We start from the raw sequence: 9,864 nt of genomic DNA, 5'->3' as shown, positions 1-9,864 counted from the left end.
GGAAGGGCAGCACAGCCACAGGGTGGGGAGCACTGCTGAGCCCCTCAGGGGTTCTGGCAGCTCATGGAGCATCTCTGGCCTTGGCTCTGCCTGACAGTGGCTCCCAAGGGGGCTCTCAGTGACCAGCCCACAGTGCTGGTCTGCCTGGTCATTTTGGTGTCCCAAATGTCCTTGCATGGCATGGCAGTGTCTTTACACCAGAAGAGGGGCGCTACAATGAAGAGGTGAATTTCATTCATAACACTGGCTGTGTTGATTTCTCCCAAGAGCAGTTGCATTTTGAAGGGAAAATATTTATGTTTGTCAATTTCTTATTTTGCCTTGTGATCTAATGTACCTGTTTTTTTCCTTCCTTCCTCTGCTCCACACTAGTTATTAGTTATTTATAGAGCAAGCAAGAATGGGATAAACTCTTTAAAAAATAGATATGGGAGAGGCGTGGTCTCTGGTGCTAAAAATCTGACTTTATGGGGTAAAGTGGGAGTGAGAAGGGTGGAGGCTGAGATGGGCTCATGAACAAAGATTACAGCCTAAGTACATTTTGGATGTTCAGTTTTTATAATAATATTGTTGATTCACAGGAAATCATTATTTTGCCATCCTGAACTCATACCTCAGAAATCAGTAACTTTCTCATCTCTTGGTCTAGTGGTTATGAAAAATTTCATTGCAAACCATCTTCATGATGTTTTTTTACTTCTGTTGTTTCTGCTGTGAAACAAAAATAGTCTTGATTGTTCAGTAAAGCCTAACTTTAGAATTCAAAATACTAGGAAATTTAAAGTTTAAAAGTTGATAGCAATTTTTCTGTCCTGTGTTGAAGGAACTAGAGTCCTAAATTAGATACGATGCTTCATGGAAGCCAAATCTGAGATCTCAAGTGAGAAGTAGCATGATCAAACAAATATAAATGTTGAATTGAATTGAATACTTGTTTCGGGGGGGAAACGTGTCTCTGTGACCCTTGCAAAGAGCATGTTGCAAGCTGAAGACTAACACATGGTACAATAAAAGCTCAAATGAGAAATCTGGATGAAGTTGTGGAAAAAACTGCTTCTCAGAAAAAAAAGTGGAAGGACCTCAATACAATCTAGCTGTATTGACAGGGAAGAGAGAAAAATAACAAAAAATAATCTCTACCAAGCCAGATTGGAAAGACTTTTTCTGACATTGAGTCACATCAAGAAGTAAATTTGATTTAAGGCATACAAGAGATGCAGAAAAAATTGCATGCTCCAGTTTCTCCTTAATCTGAAATGGGTTTAGCAGTATGAAGGCCAGCTGTAGTGGACATTCCACAACATTTCCCACTTCTGCCCACTCTAAACTCCTAGATTTTCTATATTCTTTTGCTAAATTAAACATATTGAGTCGTATTTCATTAATCATTACGAGATTTGTGTAACAGAACTTTTTTTCTCCATCAGTGCTCCAGTTACATTCAATGTGCTGTTTGGTAAGATGAGTCTTTTGTCCAAAAAGCCGTGCAGATATCAGCTGCAAAGCTGTAATTTAGAGTTATCATTTTGCTGAAGCCTGAGTTTCTCTGATTAGCTAGCAGATAGATCTCCCATCAGAGAGAACCATAATGCAGTCACAAGCTCAAATTCTGATATAATTTTTGTACGAGAATTTGCCTTAGGTGTTGCTATAATTTTACCCTTGAGCAAAAAAATCATCCAGATCAAACACAGAAGCATTGATATGAACAGGTGATCACTATTTTGTAGAATAACACTGGAAAGAAACAGGTTGAAATGTCAAATGTGAATGGCTGTGAGCTAGTTTCACATCACCCTTACTACAGGACCTGACTGCTGCTCACACGTGAAAAACCCAGCACTTCACCTGAGAAGACCCGAACCATCTCAAGGATGTGTGTGCATTTGTGGACAACACTTACCCCAGGACCTACTTATCCTCAGGGTTTTGTCAGTGTGGCTTTGGCACCTGAAGGAAGAAAATCCTGCTGCATTAGGCTGGTACCAACAGTAGGCCACTTAAAATAACTGGCTGGCTCTCCCAGAGTATTCCAGCACCTGCTGGGCGCCTCTGCCTCTGCCTCCTCCTCCTCCTCCTCCTTCTTCTTCTCCTCCTCCTCCTCCTCCTGCTCCAGGTAAAGCCTGCAACACATGTTGGCTTTGGGCTGCAGCCTGCTGTTTATCTGTGGCAGGCAAGCAGCAGCCCTTCTGCTTCCAGAGCTTCAGCCTCTCCCTGTGCTGGTGATAAGTTACTCCTCAAGTCCTTTCTGCCAGTTGTTCTTGGCAAAGGGACCAGGGAAGACTTTTGTTGTTGCTGGCTGTTATCTCTGCCTCTGACTCCACTTGGCAGAGGCGCAAATCCATCTCTCTGGTGTGGAAACAAGCTGCTGGACTTTGGATGAGTCAACTCATTAATAAACAAAGAGTTACAAAGGAAGCAGGGATCAGTCTTAACAAAATAAATGCCTTGAAAGTTTGGATGCTAAGGTATTTGTCCTCCCCAGCATGACACTGCTTTATCTTGGGCCCCAGCCTTCTTATCAGAAAATGGGGAAGTTAGTAGTTTATCAAATTTTAATCAGCTTAAATGTTGATGTATTACTTACATAGCATGGAAAGTATTTTCTCTGTTGTTATTGGTGAAAGTGGGTTATTTTTAATTATTAATTTATATCTGTTTCTATACCTTCCCTGCTTTGTGGAATATGCCAGTGCTAACTGGAAAACCTTCTATCACCTACTGCTTACCCTGTCTCTGTGAAGGAACCCAAGCCAGCTGCTCTGTGGGAAGCTCAGAACTGAAGTATTAAGTTCTCATGGAATTCTCTTCTTTGCTGAAGCAGAAGCATGTGATCAGATTCAGGAACATGGGACTTGGAGGATGGGGGATTGCAGCTTTTTGGTGGATGGGGTTGATGGGGTTTACTTCGTGTTAATTTATTTTTTTCCAAAGAGACGATATTTGGATTTTTTCCTTGTCCATAGCCCACTGTTGACCAGGAAAAATTTCATTTGGATGGGGCCTCAGTTTTTGTCCAGCAGCATCATTTCAGTGTAAAAGGAAAACCTGGCTCAGCTTTCTTGATGCTCCTTATGCCACCCTTAAAGACAGCAACCCTACTTTCTTTGTGCCAGCACTGGGAAAACCTCACAGTTTCCTCATCTGCAAGATGCCTTCTCTCTCCTTCAGAAGCCAGTCTTGCCCTCCAGCAGACACTGGAGTCAGCCCCCACTGAAGTGCACAACTATTCCAGTGGTATTAAAAGAGAGGAAGATAGGTTTGTTACACTTCAGAAAAGCTGGAAGCAAAAGGAGCTGTAGGCAAACCTGCTGCTGGACTATCAATTCCACATAAAGCAAATAGGGACATACAGATAGAAACCTTATTTACAGCAAACTCTTAATAAGCAAGAGCCACAAAGTATTACAACAAAGAATAAAGTTTGGCACAGGCTTTCTGTTTGCCTTTGCATGGTTAAATTTATTTGAAAGCCCAGGAAAGTAATTCTAATGACAGGTATTTGCTTTATAGGGAAAAAAAATAAATGGGATTCTTTGTATTTTCCTAGCAGAAGCAAATCCTCTCTCTCCCCCAGTCAATGTGCCATTTAATTTCCCCCCAGGGGACCTATCAAAGCCATGCAGAATCCAATGTCACCCCAGCTCCAACAAGGTATTCCCAACCAACTGCACTGCTCATTCTTCCTGCCCAAAATTCATTGACAAGTTTAACACTGGAAATAAACCAGATATGACCAGATATGTACATTCTCCTCTTCAAGAATTTTATGAAATGCACATGAATGTTTATCTACCCAGGAAAACAGCAAGGTGCAATAGGATGTGGGAATGAATCTTAAAGGAAAAAGGATACATCATACTTCCAGTAAAATGTGAGATTTTTTGTTAATTCATTCCTAGAGATCCCTAAGAGTTAGATAGCAACTGTTACACAATATACATTGTGAAAGAAATTGTTTGAAGAACTAAAATACATAGAAAACACATACCTTAAGACAGGTGTCTGATGAGATGCCTTCATCTGTGCTAAAAGTGCAAAGGATAGTGTTCAAGAGCTAGGAAAGGTCACACTGAAATTCGGCCAAGAAAGCCAATGGAAATTTTCCTAAGCAGAGTCCTTCGATGAAGCATGGACAATTTTCCCAGAAAGTTCACCAACAAAGCAGTTGGCCAATGACAACCTATAGTGTGGACAACAAATCAATTGCTGTTATATAAAATGAAAAAAATGTTATATAAAAAACTCAATTTCTCTAATCAGTTGTAACAGTCAAATAGATTTAATCCATTTTCTCTCTGCTCTTGGATAATAAAGGAATTTGAATAGATCTATGATTTACTTTGTGCTGTTTACTGTATTAAAAACTTCAGACTCCACACCATGTCTCTAAAACTTTCTCCCTACATACACACCTCTCAAAACTTCTTTAGATTTTTGTTGTCCTTTTCTCTTTTCAGTCATATTCCTTCTGAGGTGGAGCAGACTGTGTTTAGTAGTCCAAGTACATCCTCTATATCAAGGTTTAATGTTGTTTTATTTTTAGTACTGTTCTTTATTCTTCTCTCAATACTACCTTATTTCCCATGTATCTCTTTGCTTTTCAGCCAATGTGACATGATGGAAAGATCCTTTATCTCAATTCTTCACAGACACATCTGTGTCCTTTTCCCAGCTGGTTTCAGTGAATTAAAATCCAGTATCTACAAATAGTCAACATTGCTCTCTAAATCACATTACACTGCAATAGCAGCTTTATTATCATGTCAGATTGCCTGATCTTTGTTAGGTCCTTCCACACTTCCTTCTCCTCCTTTCTAAATGTGACTGAGTAATTTCTTTGGGGCACGTGTTGATTTTACGATCCCAGTGCTTGTGCCTTCCTCCAAATCAAACATTAGAGAGCACCAGCACAAACTTTGGGGGAACTCCACTTAACCTTAATTAAACTCTATGAAAACAACTTGCATCCACCTTTTCCGCTGTAGAGCCTCATACTTTCTACCATAAAGTAAACCAAACTGACCTTTTCATGTTAAAGAGGAAAAAATAGGAAAAAAACCCCCAAAACTGTGCAATCCCTGATATAGGCTTGTTGAGGAGAAAAGTGGGTAAAATATAGAAGTTAGAGCTCAGAGGGCATCATTGCTCACTAGGAAGCCAAGCACAAAATAGAAAGGAGAGGAGAGAAATCACAGGAGTGAGCCTTTGGGAGCCTTGAGGGCGAGTCCCACACCACTCAAGGAGGCTGTACAAAGGATGGCCACTCTCTTGGTCAGACCAACAACTCCTGGCATGGTCGAAGAAGGGACTGGTCATTGCTGAAATATGCCCGTCCCTGAGGACCTCATCTCCTGCAAGTCCAAAGGCAGCTGTTGTACCCATTGCCAAGGGTTTATGGGATGCAAAAACCAAGTCATAAAAAAAGGGGAAAAAAAAGGGAGGGAAGAAATGTGCTAAAACTCTCCAGTCCTCCCAGGTATAATTACAGAAAATAACAACAGAAATAAGGTGGCATTTGGCACTTTTGGTGTTCCGAGGTGTTTACTGTTTTGAGTCTCGACTGCGGTAACGTGTAGGATGCATAAACTGTGGAGTTGGCCAAGCAGAACGGGCACGCAACCTGCTAATTGGGGAAAGTCTGCCTGGGCATCCGGCCACGGGCTGGCAACACAGCAGCCCCCAGAAAGTCCATTTTCATTTTTTAATAATTATCTGAAATGCTGGCTCAACCGCCAATCTAAAAATTAAATGAATATCCGTTTAATATGCAAAATCAATGGGATTTGTTCTGAATATGCATTAGCTTTCATCTCTTCTGTGTTTGTAGCATTTAATAGTAAGAAATATATAAAAATAACATAACTTCCAATGCTTTATCTATGTAGTGCTTCTGTTTCTACAGTCCGGGTTTTCTCCTTTTCCTTAGTTAAACAGAAGTTACACAGATCCCAGGAGCAAGATAATATACTTAGCACAAAACACAGCTATTCCACCAGCATATTCAGGAAGCACCCCCCACAAAAAAATAACTCAAAAAAGGCCTACAATTCTCCCTGCTACTACAATTGGATGCACAGTAAAGTTACCTGTTAGAAAGAAACACAATTTGAGACCTTTTGTTTCTCTTTCAATTTCATAGAAAATAAATTTGGAACCTTCATGACTCAATTATGTGCACACTAAGAAAAGGTGACAATCCTGTTTTCTACGTGCATTAAAATAATGATAATAAATTCCACTCCTCTCTAATAAATTCCATGTTTTTTAAAAAAATATATATAATAGATTGCCTAAGGTTTCTAGACAACATACTCTAAAACATACTTTGCTTCCAAGCAAGCTGACACTTGAGTCTTCTTATCTAATCTTTAGCTGTTCATTGCTCAGTTCAATTTCTTCTGATCAAAGGGCTTAGCAAAATATCAGAATAGATATTATAGAATACCAAGACATAATGACTCTTTACTTTATTCACTCAGCTTGCTGGGACTGTTTTTTCTCCCCTCCTTGTTCTTCCTTATGATGCCGTAATGGAGTGAGGGTCTGATTCTCAGGCCAGGTTTTACCTAATTGCACAGGGCCACAAACACTTTGAGTATTAGGTAGGTAAACTACATACTTCTAATTGTGAAAGGTGGCAACCAAAATAATGTTTCACATTGTAAATTATCTGACCTTTCAGTTAAACCTCTGCTACTGGCTTAATGGCCACTAATGGTGTTCCAGGAGCAGAAATAATTTACTGCCTTTTGCTCCTTTTGTGTTACACTGCCAACTCAGCAGTGAGCTGAAGTGAAGCCAAAGGGACAGCACTGGTGGAAAGCAGAGCATCAAGTCCTGTGGCAGTCACAGCTACAAGGCCAAGTGAAAAAGGACGGGAGGTGAAGCCTGCAGGGCTCTACCAAAACAATTGTGGAAACATCAGCTTATCATCTCTTTACTATGAGCAAGAGTAGAGAAGGCAAAATGGAAGCTCACCTTCATACATGCCTGTTTATGCATCCAGAGCTATCAGGTAGGAAAGATCTACTTAACAATAAATTAAATTGAACCTCTATTTTTTTGGTTCATGTAAAAGCCACTGTGACATTTTGGGTGAAAGACAAAGTACTCTTATTACCCACCCTTCACAACTATTCATAAAACATGGCATGAGCCATGAAACATGCTGAAGTGTTTTGACCTCATTGCTCATGAGATGCCTTCAGTTTTAAATGCTTGGAAAATGTAGTTTTGAGTTCTGATGAACTAATTAAATCTTGATACAGCAAACGAGATCACATCTTCACTATTTCATAAAACAGAAATAAATAGATAAGTGGAAAACCTCCAACAATAGATTCAATTTGACAAAGATCTAAATAGCACAGGCATGAAAGTTCTGTGGCATGAGAATAGTGATTACATTAATCAGATTTCCTCACCAGAGTTCAGGCCATTATTTGAAAAAGGGACTACTTGCTTCTGTCCTCAAGAAATCATGCCTGACTACAAAACTTCCAGATAAATTCTAGCTGCAGTGACATTCATGTGAATTTTGCTAAAGATTTCAGCAAGAGCAGGATTTTGTCCTGTTTTCCCTGGCACAAACACAACACAATGTGGAGACATGCAAAGCCCTCTGCTGAGTCCAGGTCCTTCTGGCCAAGTGATCCCTTGTAAATGCTGAATGTGCTTCCAGATGCTGAGTCCAGACAGACTCTGCAGCCTCTGCTGCCATGCTACAAGTGATCTCACACAGCCCTGGAGCTGGCAGAACTCTGTCAAGTGTCAAAGAAATAAGAAAATAAAAACAACTCTAAGGAAGATTATATGATATCTATACATCCTCATTAAATTAGAAATATCTCCCTTCTTAAGTAAATGGAATTGATGCCTTCACCTTTTAAGAATATTTTCTTCATGCTTCATCCAGAGGCAAGAATGAGAGTAAATTCAATTAAGGGCTTCTGGTTCTATACTACTTGATTTTTGATGTGCATTGACTTGCAGTTTCCTTGTTATCACTTCACAAATTAAATAGTGCAAGGTTACCTGTGCTGCTGCCTTGCTAAGATTCTTCATTTTGGATCCAAATATACAATTTTCAGAAGTATTTTCCATTTCCTTGATTATTAAACATGTAAAAGGAGCTCTTCAAAGATCAAGAGCATCAACTCTTTTCCCAGGAGCAGTGTTTCATTTTTTTATATGCCAATATAATTTCTATCATACAGTCCAAATTGCAATCCCCTCTAAGACCTACTCAAGCACAAATTAATGAGTAAGCTGAAGATTAACCTGCAAAAGCAATTATTATTATTAAAATAATTAATAAAACAAACAAAAAGAAGAGGCATAAAATGAACACAGAAAGCAGAAACAGTGATTTCTGAGTGACAGAAACTGAACCAAGATAATGCTGGTAAAAATGACACTGAGTTGAAAGAGGTAAAAATGCTTTGTCACCACTCATTTTTTCCCATATAGTTTCCTGGAAGAGCACATTTCTGAGACCATGTCACTGGCTTTATTTCACAGAGATAAAATGGGAAAAACAATATCTTTATTGTACTTTCCTATCTCTAAATAAATTTGATTTGATAAAGGTACTTGGCCATCAGGTTCCTGTTCCTTCTATGTGTAATTAATGTGATTGCTAATGAAAGCTCATTAAGAAAGAAGCCTTTGCTTGTCACTGGACAAAGGAGGATGTAAAAGCACTTCATTGTTCCTGCTCTGAAGGAAAACAATTTGCCACAGCCAGACCCCCTCCCAGCAGTGCCAAGCCCATGGTAATTTATTGCCTCTGGATGTCTGATTCCAAGCGAAGGGAACTGAAATGTCATACCTTCATTCACAACACCGTCTCATGGAATTATTTTTTCCGGATTCCTGGGAAGTTGAAATATTTGAGAAGAATATCAGGAACTGTTGTTTTAGCCTGTTTGGTGAGTAGATAATTGCCTTCCAACTCTATTCTTTCAGGAAATGATGTGAGTGTTGCATTGTTCCTAGATGGGGGCAGCAATGTTTTTTAACAAGACACACACATACATATTTTTAAAAGAAACAAAACACAATAAAAACTTGCAGTCTAAGCCACTGTACTGAACCAGACTTTTTAAATCTGGCAGAGATAAGGGGTTGGCCCAGACAGCATGTCCACATTTCACATAACTCAGAGCATTCTTTAGAAGGGATGTAAGCAACACTTTTTGTTGAAGTACAAAAAAAGGGAGAAATTTCAAACAAAACCTTTTATGATGTGAGAGTAAAAAGCTCATTATGTTAAGTGATATCAAGCATGACCAGAAAAGACCCTAGGGAGAAATTACACTTTCTTTATTGGATTCTGTGGGACAAACCAGCCTGGGAACTTGAAAGCAGAAGGAAGGTGCACGTGGAAATCACATCATATATGAAGAATAATTCCTTACCGTGTGAAAATTATTTGGAAATAGTTTTCAGCTAAGGTTTCTCTTTCTGGCAGCCTTTTCAAAGGGAGCACACTGAGGCAATGACCTACAGTAGCACTGATACAATGGCTGCTGGATAACCTCCTCACAGAGGTATGTGGTCTTAGTCCAGTTATGTGTCAACAGGGAAAATATAACAAGGACTGAAACTTGTAAGAACAAGGGCTCAGTTTGAGCCTCTTTCTTTATATTGACTAAAGATAATAGTGAAAATTTAATACAGTTAAACTTCAAAAGAAAAAAAGGAAAGGTAACACAGTTAAATTTTCACCATTTTTCAATTCAATTTCATTTTTAATTGAAGTAAAATTGGGCCTAGAAAGGGTGTACTATTTCTTCTAAGGGAGAGGGGTTTAAGGACTAAGGGACAGCATGCAGGAACTCTGCTAAGGCTTTCCATGGT

The sequence above is a fragment of the Zonotrichia leucophrys genome, chromosome 2 (assembly GCF_028769735.1).
Source record: "Zonotrichia leucophrys gambelii isolate GWCS_2022_RI chromosome 2, RI_Zleu_2.0, whole genome shotgun sequence".
NCBI lineage: Eukaryota > Metazoa > Chordata > Aves > Passeriformes > Passerellidae > Zonotrichia > Zonotrichia leucophrys.
Note: the sequence above shows the minus strand (reverse complement) of the source record.